The sequence below is a fragment of the Strigops habroptila genome, chromosome 1 (genome assembly GCF_004027225.2).
Source record: "Strigops habroptila isolate Jane chromosome 1, bStrHab1.2.pri, whole genome shotgun sequence".
Classification (NCBI taxonomy): Eukaryota; Metazoa; Chordata; class Aves; order Psittaciformes; family Psittacidae; genus Strigops; species Strigops habroptila.
The window spans coordinates 90737408-90760627 of NC_044277.2; the positions used below are offsets into that span (position 1 = coordinate 90737408).

Genomic DNA, 23220 nt, shown 5'->3' on the forward strand with positions numbered 1-23220 from the left:
CCAAAAAGTAAGTTTGTTAGACACCATTTACATTTAAAGGGAGAAAAACATTGATTCCTGCTTGCAGCTACTTGTCAGCCAGCCCTCTGAACTTGCGTTAGATTTGTCTCACTTACCTAAGCTGCAAGCAGACCCTGTGCACCAGTAACAGCAGCATTTGTATGCCATTTGCACAGCAATGAAGTATGAGACAACATGACACTTAAATTAGTGTTCTGTTCATTGATAGGTAAGGGCAAATGCCGTAGCGTGTAGTAAACCCTTCCTGCATCTGCTTCTCCTGTGTGCAGTGTTGTGATACGGCTAAGTGACCTGTAAACTCATACCAGATAAATTTGGTTAATAGCAGTGGCTTAGCCCATCATTCCCTTGGGCAAGCGTCATGTTAGACAATATTTCCAGAGGGAGGTCATCAGGCTTAGATCCATTGGGTACGGAAGTGGACTTTGGGGATGAGTGTATACCACTAATTGATTTCAGGGAAAAGGTCCTCTGGGGATTATACACTTGTCGCGTGCTTAAGAGATCACTGCTGTGACCCGTGCCTTTCTGAATAATGGAAGAGATGTGCTCTTGGTCACGCAGCTGGACAGATTCTTGAGCACCTACTGCCACTGTGTTGACGTGGGTAAGTTATTCTGGCTGGGCTGACGTTGACTTATGACCTTGTATTATGGCTGGAGTCTTTTTGCCTCATTGTTACCAGAGTGTGTGCATACCTCCCTTGCTTTTGCCCTTATTATGTCCTTCTTTGAAATTCGTGCATGCTCATGCAGCTGGGTTTAGATAGAGTGAAATGTCCTCAGATCATAGCTAGATTACGAGGAAGAAATAAACACAAAGTTGCATGCATAGCTTCATTTTATTTTAGGAGAAGAATTTGGAAGATCTGAGAGTAAAATTTAGAACAGAATGTTTAGATTAAAAAAAATATATATAGTCTTTGCTTGACTTGCCTTTGAGCATTTTCTTAAAAGTACTAAAAGAAGTCTTTTAATGAAGCATAAAAATTGATTGTTTCTTGCCGGGAGGGATCATCTTCAATCTTCAGATACTAAAGACTTCATGAGAACCACAAGAAGAATATCTTCTTGAGTCATTTACATTTTTCCCCTTTTGCAGGCTTATGTAACCATGCAGAAAATCTAATAATAAGTGTGCTATTAGTATCCAGTGTGGCACCTTCTGCAAGCTGAGGTGTCATTTTATTACAAATAATGGTGCAGAAATGTTGTAGATGGGGAGAGCTTCCGTACGTGGCTTATTTGAGTAACCTTTGTCAAAAAAAGATCCTGGGCTAATTGATTCCGTCTTTGCTTCTGCTTGACTAATCTATTTTATTGTTCGAGGGAGGAAAGCCTGGCTGCTTGCTTTTGTTTCTGTGAAGTCTGGCATGCTATTAATGGTGTTGGAAGGAATAGGCTAGTAGCAGTACTGAGAACCAGGTGTCTTGCGGTCTTTTATTTTTACATACACGCCCACCCCTTCTTTGTTCACCTACCCACAGGCTCTTGAGGATTAAATCTGACCTACAAGCATCCCTTTCAGTTCTGGTCTCCAGTCCCTTGAGCAGGGATTGTCAGCCTTGTGATGAGCACTTGCACAGGCAAGGCTACCAGGCTGATCTGCTCATACAACCTTGTCGCCGGTGAGTTCAAACTTGATTCAGCTCCACAGTCCTCACTGCTGGTACTGCAGGCTTAGCTTGAAGATGGGCAATCTACTGAGCAGCAGTAAGCGACCTGCAGGGTCTTTTCTTCCCTAACTGTTGCAAATGACTCCTCTTTTCTTTTTTTTGGGCTGGCTTTTCCTGTCACACATACTCTGCCAGCAGCAATACTCACATCCAGAGCATCATCTCCCTTCACAGATGATTGCAGCGTGCTCACTCTCTAGGTAGTTTCCTTCCTCCTGGCATCTCTTCTTTTGGTTTTGTGCAAGTTCTGCGCTCAGTTGTTTCTTCAGGTAAATATTTAGAGCATAAGTCCTCTCCTCTGTGGTTACCATGTGCTTTGAAGACACCAAAAAAAAACTATAATAATGAGAAGCATGATGCTACTTCTGTATAAGTTACCTCTCTAAGCTGACTCCTGAAAGAAAGGAGAGCATGAAAATGCTGTTGATGTCATCTCCCTGCTCCTGGAGTGTCAGTGTGATTTTCTTACCAAAAATGGTTTAGAAATTGTCCTAGTCACCAAAAGAAACTTCTGAAACCTCTAGGTGTGTCAAATGTCAGCTGCCAATGGATGCCTAACTTCAGTCCCTCCTTTGTTTGCACAGGGATGCAGTCTCTCATGAATGTCCATCCCAGGTTTACTCAGTGGTGCTGACTGGCACAGTGCGGTGCCAGCCACCTTCCTGACTGCTGCCTCCTCACATGGAGACACTGCCAGGGGCCACGCCGTTTCCCCTGGTTGAGTCTTGCCAGGGAATGAGGCAGCACCTTGGGAGCCTTGCCATGGTCACCTCACGGCCTGTCAGTGCCTCTCTCAGTGCCAAGCCCTTGTTTTTAAGAAGCTGACAGTCACAGGTTTAAAAATGTGTTTAAATGTGATTGTGGCCTATGGCATAAGGCATGTAACCACAACCTTGCCAACCTCATCCCGCAGCAGTTTGGAGTAACTGGTGCTTTGGACTTGCAACTTTGCAGGTGGGGATTGAGAGGGATGGTTTGGGATAGGAGGTAACCTAACCATTGCCATCCATAACTGTTTCTTGCTTTTATAAGCAATAAGTCACTGAAAAAAGGGTAACCCCACCCCAAAGCACACAGGAAAGAGCCTGATTGTTTGCTGTAATCATGAAACAGCTAAAGGAAAACAGTGCATTTTTCAAACATGTCCAGTACCCTGCACCAGCATAGCAATTCCAGTTTGGGGTGTTGAATGTGCCTGTTACTGTCACAGCTGATAGCATTGAGTTATATGTAAAAGATTGTGCACAGTGTAACTCTCCCAGGTTGTTTTACTGTTGTTTCCTCCTGTGTGTTTTCCTAGACAATTTAGTGCTTTGTGGTAGGGTCCTAAACCTGCAAGTTACTGAGCACCATGAAATCACATTAAAGCCAATGCATTCAGCTCCTTGACGGGTTGTAACTTCATTTGATGCAGGTTGTGGTGGTAATTTGGCAATAGAAATAAAGCTATTTTTAAAGGTTGTTGTGTTGTAAACTTTTATAAAGCTGTACTCACACAATGGATCTCTTAAATCTGTACTTCTCCCTCCTAATCCCAGAGATTTATTTCTTTCCCCTTTGGTGTTCTTGCTTTGATTTTTTTTTTTTCTTTTTCCTTAATAATGTATTTTCTTTTATGGCTTCTCATAGTTCCTTAGCTTTGCAGCCCTTCTCCTACTTGGGTGGGTCTTTTTATGTCTTTGTTAGCTGGGGATCGTTCCCAGCAGTGGTAGCTATGGGACTCTGCCACTTGAAATGCTCATTCAGAACCATGTTGGATAATTTCCTGGCCCATTTCCCTTCTGTTTTACTTTTAAACATGCGATAAGTTTGTTTACAGAAGCTAGGGCGGTTGATGCCAACCTAGAGGAGGGCTGTATTCAATCGGGGAGGGCTGAGCTGAGTGCCTGCCATACTCTCGTGCTCACAGTAATGCAGAGGGAAGCTGTTACAGACTTCAGATCTAGAGTCCAGTCCAATCTTGAACCCTTCCTGGGAAAGCCTGGATTTTGCTGTTCAGGACTCTCTTAGCATACGGCATTTGTACCATCGTCATATGTATCTTTTCAATTTGTTTTTATTAGAAGGATAGTGACTTACCTCAAGACTATTCTTCAGGTATCACTTAAAGGCTTTTCCAGGCCACTTTTTTGAGAAGAAAGCTGATTATGAAACTTCGGCAATAGAAATTGCCTTGCTGAACTGGCAGAAGCCATTCTCCAGTGTCCCATCCTTGTAAAACCCTCCTACATAGGGAAACCTCTAGGGACAGCAGTGCAGCTCTCCTGTAGTTGCAAGGTACAGGCCACTGTATTGTGGATGGATATATGTAGGTGCATGGCCATGCATCTATTTGTGCCATGGAGAGCTTGGTGGTGGAGGTAGACAGTACACTTCTGCAGGGGAAGAGCCAGCCCCTTGCATGCTGGAGGGAGAGAAGTGCACACTGTCATATATCTTCCGTGCTGGGTTTTTGTTCCTTTTGCTCCCAGGTTAAGCTTTATTGGCAAAAGGAGTGTGAGGTCAAGACTGCGCTGTTTATTTTGCTTCTCAGCTAACTGAAAAATACAGCCTTGCCTCACTGCAGCCTGCCAGGGACCAAACTTAATGGTCAGTGCTTTAATTCAAGTGACGCCAGCGGTTAGGCGAGTGGCGTAAAGGGTACAGTCGGTCAGCCCTTCCTTCCGGTGGTTTGCTGTACTTGCAAGGCTATCAACCCCTTGCTCGCAGAAGCACGTGGTTGGCCAGTGGCTGGAGGGGAGCTGCCATGCTGGGAGGCCTCAGACTCAGCCAAACACTGCAGAAACCTCCCATTGTGGGAAAGGAACCACTCTGCAGTGGTACCCTGCACTGTTCCCTGAAGGTCCTTCTCCTCCTCGAGGTGCAGGGACTGCAGGCTATGTTTTCTGAGGACATGAAGGCTTGTCTGTGTGGCTCTGGGAAAGGCTGATGGCACTGGTTTAGGTACAAGGCTGCTTTTCAGAAAGCACAAGCATAAGGGCTTTGGTCATATGTCCAGAAATAGAGGCACCTGAAAAAAACAGGCTATCAGAAAGCTTTTGTCTTTTAACCCAGTTGTGTTTCTGCATCGTGAAGATGACATGCCATAAGATGGCGTGATGAGAGACATTGTGCTGGGAGCTCACGATTGCTGCTAGGAAGCTGTGGGGAGGAGGAGCAAGCTCCTTCCCTTCACGGGTTTCACAAACGGGAGCTTTTCTGGTACTTGGTGATCATCACATTCCCTTTCCCGTGACAGGGAAGGAGGCTGCTCCCCTTTCAGCCTCTCCCACTCGTAAGCTGTTTATTCACATTAAGTGGTGAGGAGGCTGGATGAGCCGTACTTCTGTGGTGTCCTTAGTTAACACAAGGATCTGACAATTGTATTTCTGATTATTCTCTCACCATCCCTACCTTTTAAAAATATTTCTCTTTAATTGCTGCTTTGTCAGCTGTGCAATATTGTACTGGGATCCAAAGGTGCTTGTTAAATAAGGGATTTAAGGCTGCAGGGGATTGAGCTGATCATTATGAGTCTGAGAATGGGACCTGTGAAGCATGTTATCTGAGGCCACTGTGGATAGTTAAATTAAATGAATGTTTTTGTGCTAAACATTTTTTTCAAACTAATCAATTGTGTGAAAGCAGGGAGTAAGCCTTAGCAAGCTGGATGGTGAAGGCTGGAGAGCCACAGCTGCTACTCGTTTCCATTGCACTGCCATTAACGAGCAGTTAAAGACTATATCCCAGTCCAGTGTTTCTAGATACTTCCATGTTTTTCATTGCCCTTCCTTAAAAGTGTCCCAGAAAAGAGGCCAGTAGGCAGAAGGCATCAGGAGTATGGAGCAGGGAAGCAGTGCTGTACAGTCATCTCAAGATACTGTGGGGCTGCCATCAGCCTTCCCGAGTTGCTTGCTCAGTGGAGGTGGTCAGTGAGGGAAAGGAGCTGCAGGAAATGAGTGGAGAGTGACAAGGCTGCACTGCGTCTCCTGCCAAAAAGCAGTGTAACAGCTGTCATGCCTGCAAAAGCCTGCTTGCTTTGAGCATCTTCTCTTTCCTCTGTGTAAGGGATGGGTTGATTGATAGGCATTGATATAATGCTCTAGTGTCTTGCTTGGGCCTATCGGGTCTGTGTAGTACACTCTGGATCTTTTTGTGGGAAGTGGGTACAACCCCTGTTTGTGAATCAACATGCTGCTGGATGCCACGCAGATTCAGATGGTAACTCTGGGGCCTGCAGACCACACTGCTCTGTGGGAGATCCTGCTGAGAAGGCAGGAGGAGAGGCAGGGCAAGCTGCCTGCGGGTAGAGAACCAAGGAGCCCTGCCCCAGCGACAAGTTCCTGCCTTGTTTGATCTGTTATTTTTCCAAAGACCTATAAAATCAAGTTCTCTTTTAGTTTTACTTGATTATTATCTGTGCTTTAGAAAAGAAAAAAAAGTAGTGTAGTGCCTCCTTGGGTGAGGAGTAGCTTGAGCTGTACCCTCCCAGGCTTGCCTTAGCCTTAGCCTGCACAGCCACAAGAGGGACAGTGTTAGGAAATTGCATCTCCATACAGCAGGGTGGGTGCATCCACAGATCTGCTTTCTGCTGGGCTTTGGGATGTAAGTTTTGGATGGGAAATGGATGAAAGGGAGGCAAATCTGCACGAGGTCTGGTGCAGCAGAAGACAGCAGAGGTTTTCCCTGATCTCCTACACGGGCATTAGATGCATCAGTCTGCTTTCCAGTACAGACTGGCCAGCAGAAGCAGTGTGGGCCCAAGTGGAAAGAACCTAGCTAGGTGACACAAAAGGTGTGATGGGATATATGGGACTGCCCTGAGAGTCCGAAGGTGGTCTCCTCAGCCAAGGGCCTGTTGTCTCTAATTTCGTTGACTTCTTGCATCAGGGCCAATAGTGTTTGTGTTTGTGCCACCAGTGGGAAGTTATGATTGAGGCTGATTCTTGCCTTGTTTGCCTGAAGCGCTATGAACTATCCCTTTGCAAAGGGAGGGGGAGGAATGGGCTGGGCTGTGGGAACACCCTCTTCACCAGTGCACTTTGCAGAAAAAATGTTACCCCCGTGTGAGGTCTGGACTCCCTAGTGGCTGCAAAGGATGTCATGGGTGGTAACACTTCCTATGTCTATTCTCTGTTGCTAATGGCCCTGGTTTCACCACACACAGGCATGACCCCTTTGGGGCAATAAAAAGCTAGTCGTTCTTCCCTGAAGCTGTCAGCAATGGTGCTTTTTTTCTTTCTGGTTTGCTTTATCATTGTTTTCTCTATGACTGTAGAGGATGCAGGCTTTCTCCAATCTAATCCCTGTACACTTGGTGAGTGGGGTGTCTATATATTTCTTCTGTCTCTCTCTCTCTTGCATCAGTAATTTAGAGAAGGTACAGGTTTGTAGCACAGCTGTGTGAATTCGGGGGGTAAAAAAATAGTGCTACCTGCCTCGTGTTTTCTGTTTTCATTTTGCATGGCTCAGACAAGGCTTTCATGTGGCAGGAGTGGTAGAGTCTGATCAATGAAAACATGAGTTGATAGGATCACAGGGAAATTTGAATTGACGCCTTTCTCACCTTCTAGAGATCTTCCAGCCATGAGGGAGAGCTTTCAGGGGCACAATTTCCCTTATCTGTACACAAAACTGGGAAGTCCTGAGATAGATAAATGAGCATAGAGGGCTTTACTTTCATCATCTCTCCCCTTGTGTGGCGTGGAAATGGTGGCTGTGGTCAGGCTAAGAGCTGGAAGGCAATGGGGTTTTGTGCCTTCTGCAGGTAACCTGATTTCTGTCCACAAGTGCATGATCTGTGTTCTTTTTTGCTTGCTACAAAAGTAGACTTTTTCTTTTTTTTAATTGCTCTGCTTAGCTCCAGAGCTATCCAGGGGAAAAATACAGTTGTTGGGGCATGTCAGCCCATGACTGTTAGCCGTGCAGGGTATGTCTTTGCTACAGTTAATATAGATCTGATGATGAGTAGAGGGACTGCTTGGCTGTACTTCTCACTTTCCAGGAAATTAATTTGACTTGCCATTTTGAATTCAAAACCCTGAAACAATAAACAGCTCCTGCCTTGTACTTAATAGTGCGAGGAGTGAGCAGCTTGTCCATGCAGAGGCTATCAGCAGAGGGATGACTCCAGCCAGGCAGTCTGGAGGAAGCACAACTAATTTATTTTCTTCCCTGATCTGTGAACCTTCTTGGTCACCAGAGCATTGAGACCGTCAGCAGTACGGTGTGCTGGATCTGTCCTCACACACCTCTCTGTGACTGCCTGACCCCTGGGCCTTCACTTCTTGCTTAGCCCAAGTGCCTGTGGTCTTCTGACTAGGCTGTCCCCAGAAACTGCAAACCCGGGAACTCCATAGCTTATACTCCCCGTGCAAACAAACATGCCTATGCCATTCACGCTGCTGGTGTATTAATAGTGACAAAGCAACATTAGTGTTTTCTGCAAGAGCAGTGCACCTGCTGAGGTTGTTCAGGGTCACCAAGCACTGCAGTGATGCTTTCTGCAGTCTCCAACTTGTGCTGAGGAGGGAGGGAAGGGGGTTTATTAGGCCAAAAGAGGCTGTGGGTGGAGAGCCATCCAGATGTTTCAATTCTGCTTGCTGGGTTCATGTGCTTAGCCCAAGAAGGAGGGCAAGTCGAGGAGCTGAGATTGTTACCTGTTCTGGTCTGAATCTGTGACAAGGTAAATGAATGTCTCCTAGCAACTGAGGTCAGCATTTGTCCTGCAGTGTATATGGCACTCCCCTGCGAGGTGCACTGATAAATATGTTTTTTCCACAGTTCCGTGTATCTGCAAGTCTGAAGCCACTGTTGCAGTCTCCCTCACCTATTTTATAGGCCAGAAAGGGGTTTTAATTAAAGCTTCTCTGAGATTGTTTAAAAATGATCAGATCCTCAGTTACTGGGTGAGTAGCTCGAGGGTACGAAGGCTGCCCTTGTGTGCCTCATGTGGAATAACATGAGCCAAGCTTTGCCCAACATGAAGAGCACTGAAAGCAACCCCTAGTACATGTAAATGGTGACTTTTCCACCTTCAATGGAATCTGGGTATTATAGTATACCCTCAGTATCAGATGCTCTTAGACACAGACTTCACGTCTATAATCTTTCATGGATTTAATTTTGCAGAGCAGAGTCTAGAGCCACTGTGCTTTATCCCCTAGAGGAACTGCTATGGCTATGGGTTGACCTTGCAGAAAAGAAGCAATGTCCTAGCTGTTTAATGTGGGCGCCTTAGAGAAACAGTAGCTGTAAACTGGAAGGCCATTTCTATCTGAAACATGGTAGCTGGGCAGGAACCGCGTCCATGCCTCCTGGATGTGATCCTCCTCCTAAAGGGACCATAGCAGTTTTAAGTGGGTAGGTAGGAAAGGAAGAGCAGGGTATGCAACCTTCCCACAGGACAGCAATATTTGGAGCTCTGTCTATTTAGGATAATGGCTCAGATAAAATGTGAAAAAAATGGGAGAAAGTTGCTTAGTGCACTCCACCTGCTAATGCATACAGGGAATTTTACATGGAAATTAATGGTGATCCTATTGGCATTGCCATTGGCAGCACCCTGGTCCTCGAAGGTGTGCCCAGATCCAGAGGGAAAGGCATGGCTAGTGGAGGGCAGGCAATAGGCTGAGAGGGGCAGGAGTTGTCTCCAAATTGCCTGAAAGGCCCAAGCTTTCACTGGTAATTAGGGGCTTCTGCTGAAGGGCTGAAAGCTTTTTGTATCACTTGAGGTCCCTGACTAGGCTCTTTTATAAGTTATCTCCTATTCTTTAGCCTTTCTGCTTTGGTTTTCTATAATTTTGTTCTACTTGGAAGGGCAAGATCTGACCTACAGAAATTCCATTTTTTCAAGGTAATCATCCAGGTCTTGCAGAAGATTTTGATGATAGTGTTTAGTAGTTTATAAATGCAGGCCATCTTTTAGTTCTCCACAGACCAAAATATACAAATTAAAACTTTATTGCTAAAACAAAAAGGAAACTAACCAGATAAAACCAAGAGGAAACATTAAGAAACCAGATTAATTACATTCTTTGTAATTTCTATTCTTAACTCATATTACAATGGGCACAAAATGCTTCCTTTATATCCCCAAATGTTCAGCCTAGAATTACTTAGAAAGAATAGCTGTGGGCACAATATACACCCTGTATTCCTCATTGTAGTTTCCATTGTGGCGATCTGAGCCAGTGTTTTCTACTCCCCAGTTTTATTCATCTGAGCAAGTCTGTTCCTGAGGCTCTCCCGAAAAGCAGAAGGGTGAAAGTGAAAGAACATTGTGTCTACAGAAATGTCAGAAGAAATGCTTTCCAGTATGCTGTGGATCATTAATTTGGCTTCTAAAAAGTGGTTTATACTTTGGGATTTTACAGAGCAGCTACATGGAATATTTTTTGCTATTGGACAGGGCATGCTCCCCACAAGGTTACCTCATTAAGCATTTTCTCCACTGACAGGATTGCAGACATAGTTTCTTGCCTTTATCCTCCTGTTTTGTCTCTGCTCTCCTCAAGAATCCCTCTTAATTCCTCAACTGCTGTTTGGGGTGACATAAGGACAGCGTACCCGAAGTGGAAGGTGAGAGAAACGCAGTGTTAAAACAAACTGAAGCCGGGATGATTTGCCAGGACTGGGGAGATAACCGATGTGATCAGGGTCATTTCACAAACATCAGGGGACAAGGGTCAGGAGTAAAATCTGTTGTTAACAAATCTGAAAGAGAGCATTACCCTGAAAGTACTGAGTCGATCAGAAACTGCTAGAGTTTTCTACTGAGTAAGTTTTCAATGACATCAGCATCAATATTATTATGAGAAAACAGAATAGCAGCAATTATTTTTCAGTTCTAGAGGTTTAAAATACCTCCCTTCCCTGTTGAAGTCAATTGAGTACTAACATTAAATGATATGCAAATGAACACTTTTTTAAACGAATGGTGATTTTTGGTGACGGTTGAAACTTAACTCTTACTGTGCTGTTTTGGTTTACTGTGTTTTGGTTTTGGTGTGTTTTGGTTTACTGTGGTTTGGTGACTGGGTTTGTTTTTTTTCTGGATGGCTCATGCCAGCATACTGGAAAGCTTGCAAGAATGTTAAATAGAGTAGTGATGAGGGTATTGACTGAAATTCAGTTCTGGTAACTGAACTGGCAGCAGCTTCCAGCCGTCCACACCCCACCTCCCTTCTCTCCCCTCAGCCCATTTTGGTGGTGTTTCAAAGAGGATATGCGCCTTTTCCTCAACGCCGCAGTTTTTAGCATGACCTTTTAATGCAACCTGCTGCCAGTGCCAGTTTGCAGCATCTCCTGAATAAGTCAACGCATTTGTTCCCATCTGTGAAGTGGAAGTAATAAGAAGAGTTCTCACTCTGCTGGGATGCGATGACGTTAAGCCATTAAAATTTGGAATAGGTTCCTTGTGATTTAAAGATATGTATGCATATCATTAACCTGTGAGCAAATGGAGAGTTGAAAAGTCTAAACACTTGGAGTCCAAAGTCTAAGCACTGAGCCATTCCTTCCAAAGAGAAAGTGTTTTAAGTGGAGGGATTGAATTAAAAAAACAAAATCAAAAAAACACATGCGTGACCAGATAAATATCAATAGCAAATACCAGCAAATAAAGCATAAACTACCCCTTAGAGCTGTCAAGGTTCTGTAAACAATTTTGTTCATTCCTGCCCTTTGTCTGGAAATCTTGGTTATCGCTGAAAACCCAGCTGCAGTACAAAGTATGAAGTAGTACTAAGGAAAAGAAATATTTGTTGCCTATATTTGTTCACTTACAAAATCAAAGTGTACTCTTACAAGCAAGTTTACAACATGCATCAGTCACAACTTCACTTGCTTCCCAAGAAATGGGTCTGTGACTTTGTTGTACTAATGCACAGCACATGTAACTTGGACTCCAATAAAGCTGCTTGGTTGCCTGGTCAGTTGCATAGTTCATTGCATTGAACGTACTCACTGTGCAAAGGAGTGGATTCACAGTCTCCATCCACTTAAATGGGATTTTTACCTCCACCTTCCCTCAGATTGTCCTGCCTGGCACAGTGGCAACCAGGTCTGGAGTCTCAGTGGCCCAGTTCAGCAAAGGATGTAAGCCTGCTCTTCCAACTGTGTCACTAAATGTTCTTGGTGATGGGACTTTAAGCAGGCTGGTTTCACATTAATATGCACTTGAGTGGTTTTCTAGGTCTGGACCTAGAGAAACACCAGCTTTGATCTCTACCTAAATGAGTTAAAGTCACTTGGGCAGTTGTTTTGTGCACAGAAATATCCAATGACTGGATCTGCATTGGAAACTTTGTGTTTGGGCATGGGCAGAGGTTTCTACTACGGGGAAAAAATCATTACTAGATAAGGAAGAGATCTCAAAATTAAAATTGAGAATCATTCTGTTTATACTCTAAGGGCTGCTATTTACTTTTATAGATTTGTTTATACAAGTTTTGAGGACAACTGCATTTTTATCATATGAATCTACCCAACTCCTAACAAACTCTCCATGAAAAATTCCTAAGAGTTTTCCTTAGGGCTGAATAATAATACAAAAAAGGACAGGGTGGAGCAGTTTAAGAGGTTGTACAAAATTGTGTTTGTTTTTCCACAAAAGGCTAAGTAGTTGTAAATTATACATATACATGGAATAAGCATAACCAGTGCTAAAAAATGGGGATATAACCATGTTTCGAGCAGTTTCAAAACTGCGCAGAAATTACTATCCCCTGCATGTGCCATTAACACCCAGACTTTCCTCCTCATACAGTTTCTGACATGGAAATCTAAGACACTGTCTATAAGATACCATATACCATGCAGTCTTCTGTTGGACACCGGGTTTCCATCTGTTATTTTATTCCTAGGACTGACATAAGCAGCATCCTAATCATAAGATGCAGAGATGTAGAGATGCAGAGATGCATAAGATGCACTTTTTGAGAACCATGTTAGTGGCCTGGCAGCAAGCAGTGTCTTGATACTGTGGCTAAAAAAGCTTTTCTGGGGGAAAACCTCCCAGGGTGTCATTGGACAAGTTCCATTTTCATAGCAATATTGATGGCAGTAGGCCAGATGGCATGTGGCAAAATCCTGAACCCAACAAATTTCACAGAAGTTTTACCTTTTTTTCCTCTGTGGCCAGGACTTAGTCTGTGTTTCTAAATCTCATGAAGCTGCCCAGCCCTGTGGGGGATAGAATGTCACTTATGGGAGGTGGCTGCATCTTGTGGTCTCCCACTGTTGACTGCAAGCAGGGATGACTGGAAAAAGAGCCTGAACTCAGAGCCTGAACTCAGGAAACCACTGCTCACAAGTGTTACATATTCAGTGGGGCAAGGCAAGTCATTCTCCAAAAACGACAGATATAAAAAGACGATTTTAAGCAGGAATGAGTTCTCTTCCCTCAGCAAGAGTTGTACATATGTTATGCACTGCACCCTCATTGTGTTCATGCCCAGATCTTCAATAGTGTGTGCTGGAGCAGCTGCCACTCATGTTAGCAATGCAATTCAGCAGTCAAGAGTAGAAACTGCAAATGAAGTCTGTTTTTATGTTGCTTTACACTGTTTATGGCTGCCTGGTTGTATTATTATTACTGCTTATGGCTGCCTACTTGTGTTATTATTGCTGCTTTCATAGTTTTTGCCCTTCTGTAAGGTACCGGCTGTTGCCCACCGCCAGCAACCTGGGATTCCAGATGTCCTATCATTATGGGGGCACTTTGTGAAGTGAGCAAGAATGCATTCACTTTGTTTTGCTGGAGGTGTTGCACAGAACGAGTGCCAGATTATTTCACCAAACACTTATGGTCTAAATGGATAGAACAAGAAAAGGAAGCCAAAACTGATGCAGCATGAAGTTGCAGGGAAAATATGCTAGGTTCATAAACTTGTGGCCCAGCATCTTCTTCCCTCTTCAAAGAAACCTATTTATAGAATTGGTAAAAAAGCTGTTTGCCTCAGTAGTTCTTCATTTTAAATCAGAAAGTGGAAATAGGCACAAAACAGGTACTAAGGATTTCTTCTTCATTGCATTGATTCATATACCTTTGTTCCTTCACTTCTTATTGCATCTCTTCATGTTTTAAAATTTAGACAAAGATAAAACAATGCTAAGGATAGTTGGTACATGATTGCAAGTATTTTATCATGTTTCTGCCATTGCTGAAAATCTGAATTCATCTCTGCAAAGTTGTTTTGGGAAAAAAGTGGTGGTATGTTGTCAGGGATATGTTTAAACAGTAACCTACTGTGAGATCATAATGATCTGAGAAGAAGTATGCTTCTATCTGAGAAGAAGAAGAAACAAGATGTACTGCCTAAATAAAATGTAGGTAGAATGAGCAGGAGGAGATGGAACTGGCTTGATCTGATTGTATTGTTTCTGAGCTGATGCTCATGAGAGATAGAGGGAAGCATAAACGTGAGTGCATTATGCACAGCTGGGCATGGTGAGAGGACTTCATAAAAGCCTGGAGGCCCAGGGCAAGGCCAGTGTGAGTTCAACTTTTCTAGACCAGACTTTGATCTTGGCTGGCCTGGAAAAAGACACATGGGAAAAGAGGACAGTGGGACTTGTGCAGCTCCCACACAGTCAGTCTTAGTGAAGGCCTAGGGAGCTTTTAACACAACAAAATAAATGACCTTTTATCCTAAGAGGCTGTTTTGAAACAGTTTGATGGAGGATGTGTTCAGCATGTTAAAGTGGCCAAGTGGGTGGGAGGATGGCTTCTTTTCCTGCATTAATTAGATGAGGAAGTTTGTGGTGGGATATGTATTACATCTGTAGAAGGTAACTATAATTTTTAACCGTAATGATTTACCCTTCCAGTTCCCAGTGGCACACGTCCAGGGTCTGATGGCTGGGAAACACAGCTGTAGCCAAGGACTCCTCTTCAGCACATCAGAAAGGCAAGCTTTTAGGCCTGCTCTATGTTTCTCCAAACTAGATGAAAGGCTGTAGTGCTCCTTTGTCCTTCTAGGGAGTTATGTGAGTAGTGATCAGTGTGTGTAAAGCAGTGACAAAAGTAAGGAGAGGACTTGATGAAGGTGGTGTTGGAAGGATGCTAAGTATCATCATTGCTTGGAGATGCAAGGTTGTTCCCACATAGGGTGAGGAGCTAAGGTGGTGTGTTTAGGTTACTCAGGCTTCCGGCCCTGGGCAGGAAGGCCAGCTCCTGGAGGTCATTGTACTTGGCTGCAGTTAAACCTCTGTGATGTTAAAAGCAGTCCTGGAAAGCGCTGGGGTAACATCTGGTCAGCAGGAGACAATGCAAATTGAAAAGACTGTGGTTGGACCTCCTCTAGCTTCCTGACACAGGAGCATGGTCTAAGTGTCCGTGCTGTGAGGTCCCTGCATGCTTATCAGCATCCACCACTCATACATGAAAGGAGGAAGCGAGAAGTGATTCAGTTTGCATCCAGGCCCCACAAGTGGCCTGGGCATCTGTGTGGTCTCTTCCTAGTTCCTGCATTGCCCCTGCTCTGCCCACCAATTGTCCCCTGTGTTTTATAAGCACTTCTGGGGAGACACCTAGTCTTCATTTTGTTCTGCAAAATATTTAGTCCAACACAGGAAATGGAGCACATTTAAGGAAAACCAAACTGCACCCACCACCTCAGCAGTCTTTCCCTGCCTGCCAGTCAGGAGGGAGAGGCACTGATGGGATGCAGGCAGAGCCACAAGTACCGGCAGCCAGCAACCTCACCTCTGGAGGCCAGTGGGCAGCCCAGGATCGGGGGGACACTGGGAAGGGAGTGCTCCAGTTTCATGGCATGTGGATGGCGGGGCTGTGAGCAAGGACCGTCTCCATCTCGCCAGCTGGCTCGCTCAGCAGTTTTCGCAGGAAGTGTGAAGAGAACACATTTTATGGGAGATATTTATCATTACCCTGTACTGCTTAAATATAGCCTATGTAGCAGGTTAGAGCTTGTTAGGCTTTTATCTTCTCAAGTTGGAGGATGATGTATTAATCCATGAGTGTTGCAGCCTCAAGTGAATTACAGAAAGTCATCCCTAGTGAGTAAAGATAAATGACATTTGGAAATTAACCCATTACATAGTCTCTTCCAATAAAGTGCTTACTAAAATATTAAATTGTAAATGAAGATGCTTCAGGTCTGATTTGAAAGTCAGAATCTGACACTTGTAATTGCAGTACTGGTTTTCTTTTTTTGCTCTTGGAGATTTTATTTCTCCTGAAAGGTTTAGGACTGACAGCCCCAGAGGACGAAGTCTCTATTAATCCACTGAGCTGGCCCAGCAGCTACAATACAAGCTGCTCTGCCCTGTTGATGTGCTGCAGCCTTTGCTGAGAAAGGGGCAGTCCCAAGGGATGTGGTGTTAGCTTAGACTTCACAGCGTCCAACCTCAAAAAGAGTTGTTCAGCTCTTTATCGACCTGCACCTGCATTAATCCAACTGGCTTTAACTGTTCATTTAGCTGGATTTAAGGTGACCTGCTGGGCAACACAGACCTACTAGAAACTTCTCTGCCAGTGTAGGTCTTCTGGATTCAACCTGACCCAGGATGCACCTTGAAGCTGAGCCTTGCTCAGATATTTTAAGAATGAGAACAGTAATAATACTGAGATTCAGCCGTCAGTGTTACTAAAGGCTTGGCAGTCCTTGTAGTCTGTAGGTTTGCTCTTCCACACCAAAGTAACAGGGTTGCACAGAGGTAAAAACCCTGATATTCCGAGGCAAATCTTTCTAGTTTTAAACCAATATAAAGTGCATGCAAGTTTCATATAGTCACCGTTGGTGAGACTTGCTTTGGAGTAAATACCCCTGTATAAATGTCCTCATTCCAGCCCAAGATCTATTTGTATTCTAACAAAAAGCTAGAGAAAAAGTGTTTTAAAGAATTCCCATCTCCAGCACACCCCATTGCTGTGGCGATGGTTTTTATTCTCTGAAGGTGGAACTGGACTGAGTCTGACAACATCAGCTCACTTCAGAGAGGCTGCCCAGCAGGAATGACTTTGACTTCCAACCTGAGCTGGCTCCAAACCGAGGACCCAGAGGGCAGAGCCTCTCCTTCCCATTATCTATCCTGTAAGGCATCAGAGCCAATTTACCATTTTCTAATAGTGCTAGCAGCTTGATGATAACAGAGAATTATTAAGCCATATAATATAAATATGATGGTAATTAGATAATCTCCTGTAACTGCCAAACTGTGATTTTTCAAGACTGTTATTCATCACCAACTTTTTCTTTTCTGATGGCAAAGGACAGACTTTGTCTTCTCCCTTTTGCAAGTGCTGCCACTGCATAAGTATAGCCTGTGCTCATGGAGGAAATTTATTTCTGCTCATTTAATTGCTTTCAGCCCATCCCAGTTCTGAGCTTACTGCAAGGCTCTTAGTTATCATCATGTGAAGGGTATTTGGAAGAGCAAATGGCCAGTAGAGGCTTAGCGTCGCACAGCATCGCTTGGAGTGGTGGAGCTTCTCTGAAGAGAGTGCTCTACAGGGAGAGCACAGGTTTGAGCTGGAGATTGGCTCAGGTTGTCCTTTTGAGTAAGCATGAAAACAACTGATAAAATAACATACCCAAATATTTTTGGACTTGAGGTTCTTGGATGTTTTAGAGGTGTTACGGAGGCAAAATTAGGCTTACTGAAATCTTTGACCTGTCATTTTACAAGGGGAACCTCCAGAAGTCTGATTTGCTCTTACAGCTGTTTTCATAGGCACATTACTTCTGTGCTACTGTTGTGATTTGGCTTGTTAATAAATTCCTGGTGTAGGGAAAGCCTGATCTTGTTACCATTGCAGTAAACAAATTCTAGAAGTAAAGGAACAAGACTTCAGGTAGTAATTCTGAAAAAATGTTTTATTAGTTTTATTATCTGACCAGAATCATCCTGGTTGTGTTAGTGCCTCTGCATCAAATGTCTTCCAGGCCACATTTGGCAGGTAGGAAATGAAGAAAAAGGAGAGGTTGTCTTGTGTCAGCTCTTCTCTTTAAAGATTATATTTAAATACCATTAAATCCAAAACAAATGGCAATTTATTTAATGTGGTTTAATCCCTGCTTGAGATCAGCAGTTTTAGTTTTTAAAAGAAATTTTGTACTCACCTGCTTATGAAGTGTGGATTCTCTGCAACCAACATGAACAGAATAACCCTACCTTGCAAGGGTACAAGAAAGCCCTCTTGGAAAGGCTCTTTCACCACTGGTTTATGTGGTTAAAATGGGAGTAATACAAAAGCAGTCAACTTTAAGAACATGTTGAAGATATGAATTAATGCCCATATGAGCCTGCCAACCTTCTCAGCATGTTTTCTATAGGCTTAAAGTTGCAGGGTGGGAACAGGCAGGACAGAGCATAACTTTTTTATAGAGAGTGACATAATAAACACTTCATAGCAATCGTATACATTTTTAATGAAAGACTGTACTAGCTCAGTTCTGCTGTTCTGGGCATCAGTGAGAGGGAATGTAATCCACAGTACCTTTTTTGGCTTTTAATAATTTTTTCCTACAGTCAAAATTGAGTGAGTACTCAGTCTCAATTCTGACTCAGTCTCATGCTGTTAGTGATAGTGGCATTTTAACTGATACTGAAGCAAGGACAGGAACTAACATTTAAGAGCAACCAAGAATGACAGAAATGCTAAGATGAGGAGAATCAAGAAGAAAAATGCTTAAACAGTAGTTCAAAAGAGAACAGAGTGTGTGGGGGTAAATAATTTTAACCAGAACTGTAGAAGCAGTACTTGACCACAGACTGAAAATGTGGGAAAGCTGCTATTTCTTGTCAGACCATCTTGATTTTAAGACTAAGCTGCTGAGTGACAATTTTCCTCTGCTCTGATCCAGTGTCTTTTAATTAACCAGGGTTGTCATCCACATCTTTGAGATTTTGATGTGAGCAGGAGCTCATCTCTGTTGATTTGCTCAACACTGCATGCAGAAAGCAGCAGCTGCTGCTGGTGATCCCAGAGCTTATTTGTCCACGTGTTCCTCTGGAAAGATTTCCATAAAGGAAGTAGGCTGTGCAAGGAGGCACTCAGTCTAATTGGAGCGTTAGGTCTGTGTAGTAGGTGGTACACAGGTGGGCTTTTGTTGGGTTTTCTGTCAGCTGGTAGTTTATCTGTGACCTATATGGGGTTTTGATGGATGTAGGTAGTGCATGGAAGAGCCCTTACATGCTGGTGCAGTGTGGCTGTGCTGCAGCTTAGTGTTTTCAGAGTGCTTTGCTCCCCTTGGGCTCTCATAGGTCATACACTTTGAGTAGCACCTACCATGGACCTCAGCAGAGGTCCTGTGAAGATCTTGACCTGAGTGATACAGATGAGTCACTATTTATGTTACCCCCATCTTCGTAGTTCCTCACTGGAGTGTTTTCAGCACAGTTGTGCTAAGTGGCATCACAAAGCATAGCTGTCAAAATCACCTGCTAAAATCTACTATTCTTGAGAGTCTTCCAACATTTTCAGTAGATAGCTGTAACAAGCATATTCTCATCTTTGCCAGCAGCCCACTAGTGACCTGAAATTGTACAAGATTTTACTGATAAAGCTGTAGCAATGCAGCCCATGTGAAAAATGTAGTTGGGACCACCAGAAGATCTTTCTCATTAGCCCACTTCTCCAAACAGCAAAAAGCCAAGGTAGCCTCACCCTAATGGTCAAGAAATTCTGTGGTACCCTTTCTGTTAACCATACTGGCAAATGTCAGCAGCAGCTCAGGCAACGTGTGTATAGGACGCGTATCTTCTCTCTCCCTCCCTCCCCACTGAATGGGATGGACCAGGAACTGTGGCTTCTGCTGAAATGCGTGCAGCTTGTTCAACCCAAATTCACCGGACAGGCCAGCAGTTCCTTTCCCTCTCTTTCTTCTTTTCTCTCTCATTAAACCAGTGAGGTAGCTGTCATCTCAACCTGGCTATACATCAGAGAAGATACTGCGCTGTTTCAGCGGCAATCTGAGCCGAAAGGAAAGACATTTTGCAGGCAGAATTGGCCCCTTGGGGGGTGAGTTGAATGATGCCGTCACAGAAGAAGAAAGACATTTTTTCCAGTGCAGCTCATGGTTCTTGCCAGGGAAGAGCAAGGATGTGAATTTTCATATGTATGGGTAATCAACCTGGCAATGTTTCAAAATGCTTGGGTAGGTCTTGCCCCAACTAGGAAAGATTTAAATCTAATTAGAAATCAGAGCTAGGAGAAAATTGTATTTCTGCCCATGAGAATTTCCAAGATCTCAGAGAAATGTCTCATGCTGTAATGGGAGGAAAACTTGAAAAGCTGAGATACGATGAAAATCAGGTAATAGGTAAAAATGTTTTACAAAACTACAGCAAAGCCTGTAGTTCTGTATTCTAGCTAGAAGATAGTATCAAACCAAATTTCTCTTGCAGTTACAGCATTTTTTAATTAGACGGTCATTAAATGTGTAAAATAAACCTTCCTTTTGGGCCCAGAGAATGGTTCTTTTTAATATTACTGGGAAAATACTTACAAAGAAATTCCAGTAGTTTTCCCCAACTGTAAAGGTATTCAAACATTTTTTTCTCCAACAAATTTAGGTTTGAAAATAAGTGTTTCCTAGTGTAAATTTTCTTTGAAAAAATCCTGCCACTTCTGTTAGAAACCGTTAGTTCTTACTTAATTTTATCCCGAGGGCAACAGTAACTGTGTACTTTATTTCTGTTTTAGTTTCACTAGCCTTACAGCAGAGTGTTGTCAGGGTTTTTCCTCCTCAGGAGTTGAATAAGTTGTGACTGATGATGTTGTTGGTTTAGTCACCCTGGTTGTATGATCTCATGGTTATTCCATATTTTTCTAACATCTGTCGTACGAAAGAGATTATGTATCATTCATTGCAGTAGTTCCTTCATGTTTCTAAGAAAATGTAACATTTTGTAACAAGAACAAGAGGCAGAAGAAATGGCCTTATATTCCGTATCTACCGTAAGGAGTCTACAAGTCAATAACCATATCTGAAAAAGAAAACAAACTAGATTAACAGATGTAAAATCTTTATGCATTCGGAAGAAAAAAATCAGAGTAGGCAGAGAGAGAAAGTGTGGTAAACAGATCAGATGCTAGAGAATCAATCACTGCAGGACTAAACGAGTGTAAATAAAACCAGGGAAAAAATCTGTCTTACTTTTTGCCATAGGAATGGCGATGGTGAGTAATGTCACCACAGCCGCAGGGGAAGCTGCGGATTGGTGGGATCCATCATGCCTATCACACAGCTATCACTTCCAGAGTTCACAGATTAGACACAGGGTGCCTCCTCTAGCAGACTTGACTGACTGTCGGTGTTCCCAGTTTGTCCTGGTTGGAGCAGATGTCTTGGTGGGATGAGGCAGTTTTTGCAAGGGACTCCCCCAGGAGCTTTCTTCTTCCAAGAAAGTCTCCCTGTTGGGTTCTGCTTTGCAGTGGGAGCATCTCAGCTTATTTCAACAATTTTCTTCTCTGGGATAGCAGCACTTAAACGCTGGTTTGAATTGGAATGCACAAAGATTCTGAGCACTCAGATCCCAGACTGAATCTCCTTCCCTTATAATTCTGTTACAGTGCTTCTGAAAGGTCCTTATCTGACATGGAAACTGAAATCCTGTCATTAGCAAGGTATTGTTGGTTAGAGAACAAGCTTTCACACTAGGTCTTGCCTTAGCTCCAGTCTGGTAGTACCAGTAGGAAGCCCTGTTGGTAGAACCCACTGAAATGCATTGGCAAACTGCATTCCGACGTGTCTGTCGCTACAAAAGGACTAACACAGTTTCACTGAGCGCCGTGCAAAAAACTGCCCTATCTGGTAGCAGAGCTTTGTCAGTGGAGGATGCACAGTCATCAGTCAGATTCGCTGGCGTGGGTCCAAGGATTGCCAATAAAATCTAGAACCACACTTGTTATGTATTCGTGTATGAAAGGAGCTGTACAGCAAGTTGTACCTGCCGTGTATAATGTAATATAATGAATTTCAAAGGTCAACATTGCAGTCCACCACTGTTAAAAATAATACTCCAGAAAGGTGAGTTTCTGTGCTTAGAAAGTTGTGAAGTCCCCCGTTGTAGCTGAATCATGAGATAATAAAATTTAAATGAACCACTAGCTTTTGATTGCCTGTGCCCCACTTTCTAGTTCAGACTCGGGGATACAGCTAAAGTCACCAGCTTTGATGAAGGAGGGAATCAACCTGTTTCAGGCTGTGTTTGTATAAATAGGCAGCTGCTTGAATATGCTGAAGTGTAAGGAATATGAGCAGAGAAGCAGCAAAAGCAAGTGGAAATCTCTTAAGAAATACCCCTAATACATTGGAACGCAGTTCAGCATTTTGTTATGGGCATCATTTGTATTTATACTGTCAACACTGGGTGGATGAATGGAGCTACAATAAATGATATGTACAATTTGAATTTTTCAGTGTGTGCTTGAGACATGATTCTGTTTCTCCAGCAAAAAAGATAAAATGATTTTTTTTATGCTGTTTAGGGATTAGGTAAATCCCATGAGTGATGACAACAGACAGAACTGGGGCTTGCAGGGATACAGAAGGGAAAATATACTTGACACTTGTGATAAGTGAACTCTGAGCTGGTGGTGTGGTTAGACATGCAAGCCTCATTTCACAGTGCTGAAATACTGCCTTCTCATTTCTCCTACCTTGAATCATGAAACCCCATGTTCTTCTAATGACTTTCGGAGGGAGAAGTGAAATGATTCATATAAAGAACCAGAATTGCTCAAGCCGTATTTATTTATCTAGACCAAAGTAGAACCTTTGCCCAAGTTCAGATTGTTTGGAATAAAATATTCATAGCGTTTCTGGGCTGATTTTCTTCTCCTGCTCCTTTATGTTCCTGTCCTCCTTCTGATAGCCTGATTTCTGGTGTCAGAAATCACACCTCGCCGGGGGCTCCCATGTATGGTGGAGAGGAGGGGGAACTCATGGAGGTTTGTTGCCCTGATGCCAGGAAAGAATGGTGCTGCCGCAGAGAATGCTTGAGCAGCTGTTCAGGCAGGAGGGGGGAAGCTAGGCATGGCCAGAGGAAGAGGGACTAACATTGTGTCTTCAATGAAAGAATTGTGTCAGGAAGGGAGGTGAAAAGAAGAAACCTTCAAGCTTTGGACCCCATTTAGAGAAGGGTTAGTGATGGACACAAGGGTAGTGAAAGAAACACAGTCCTTAAGTGCTTGGATAATTTGAAGGCCCTTAACTTGAGGTTGAACTTCTGGTTCAAGGAGGCTGACTTGAGTGTAGAGTAAATCAAGGCTGCTTGGCTGATGTCCTACATACTTTGGAGTGCAATGGGCCAAGGACCAAGAAACATGTTGCCTTCAGACACCTTTTCATCTCATGTGCTTTTCAAATTCTTTTAATGCAATAAAAGCATCTGGAGAAGGTTTTGTTTCCGAGTCAGCAAATCCTGTGTGCTGTCATGTAGCAGTCGAAGAAGCAGTGTTCAGCCATGCTTCACCGTTCATTCACTGACAAGCTGCAGTAGGTAACTGTGTTCACTTGTGGCCCTTCCATGTATTGACAGCTGGTTCCCCAGAAAGCTGTGTGTTTGCTTGTCTA

The 23220-nt window shown here is 43.5% G+C and overlaps 1 protein-coding gene across 23 annotated transcripts in view; it reads left to right on the forward strand.

The window, feature by feature from the left end:
• ATXN1 (ataxin 1) overlaps positions 1-23220 on the forward strand; it is a 224454-nt gene that overhangs the window by 173958 nt on the left and 27276 nt on the right. The window contains exon 6 of one of the 23 annotated variants that reach the window (XR_003991124.1): positions 1508-1839. The exons of the other annotated variants lie outside the window; for them this stretch is intronic. The gene's annotated coding sequence lies outside the window, so the exon portion shown is untranslated. Of the gene's footprint in view, positions 1-1507; positions 1840-23220 lie in introns of those variants that run through there. 23 annotated transcript variants of the gene reach the window in all.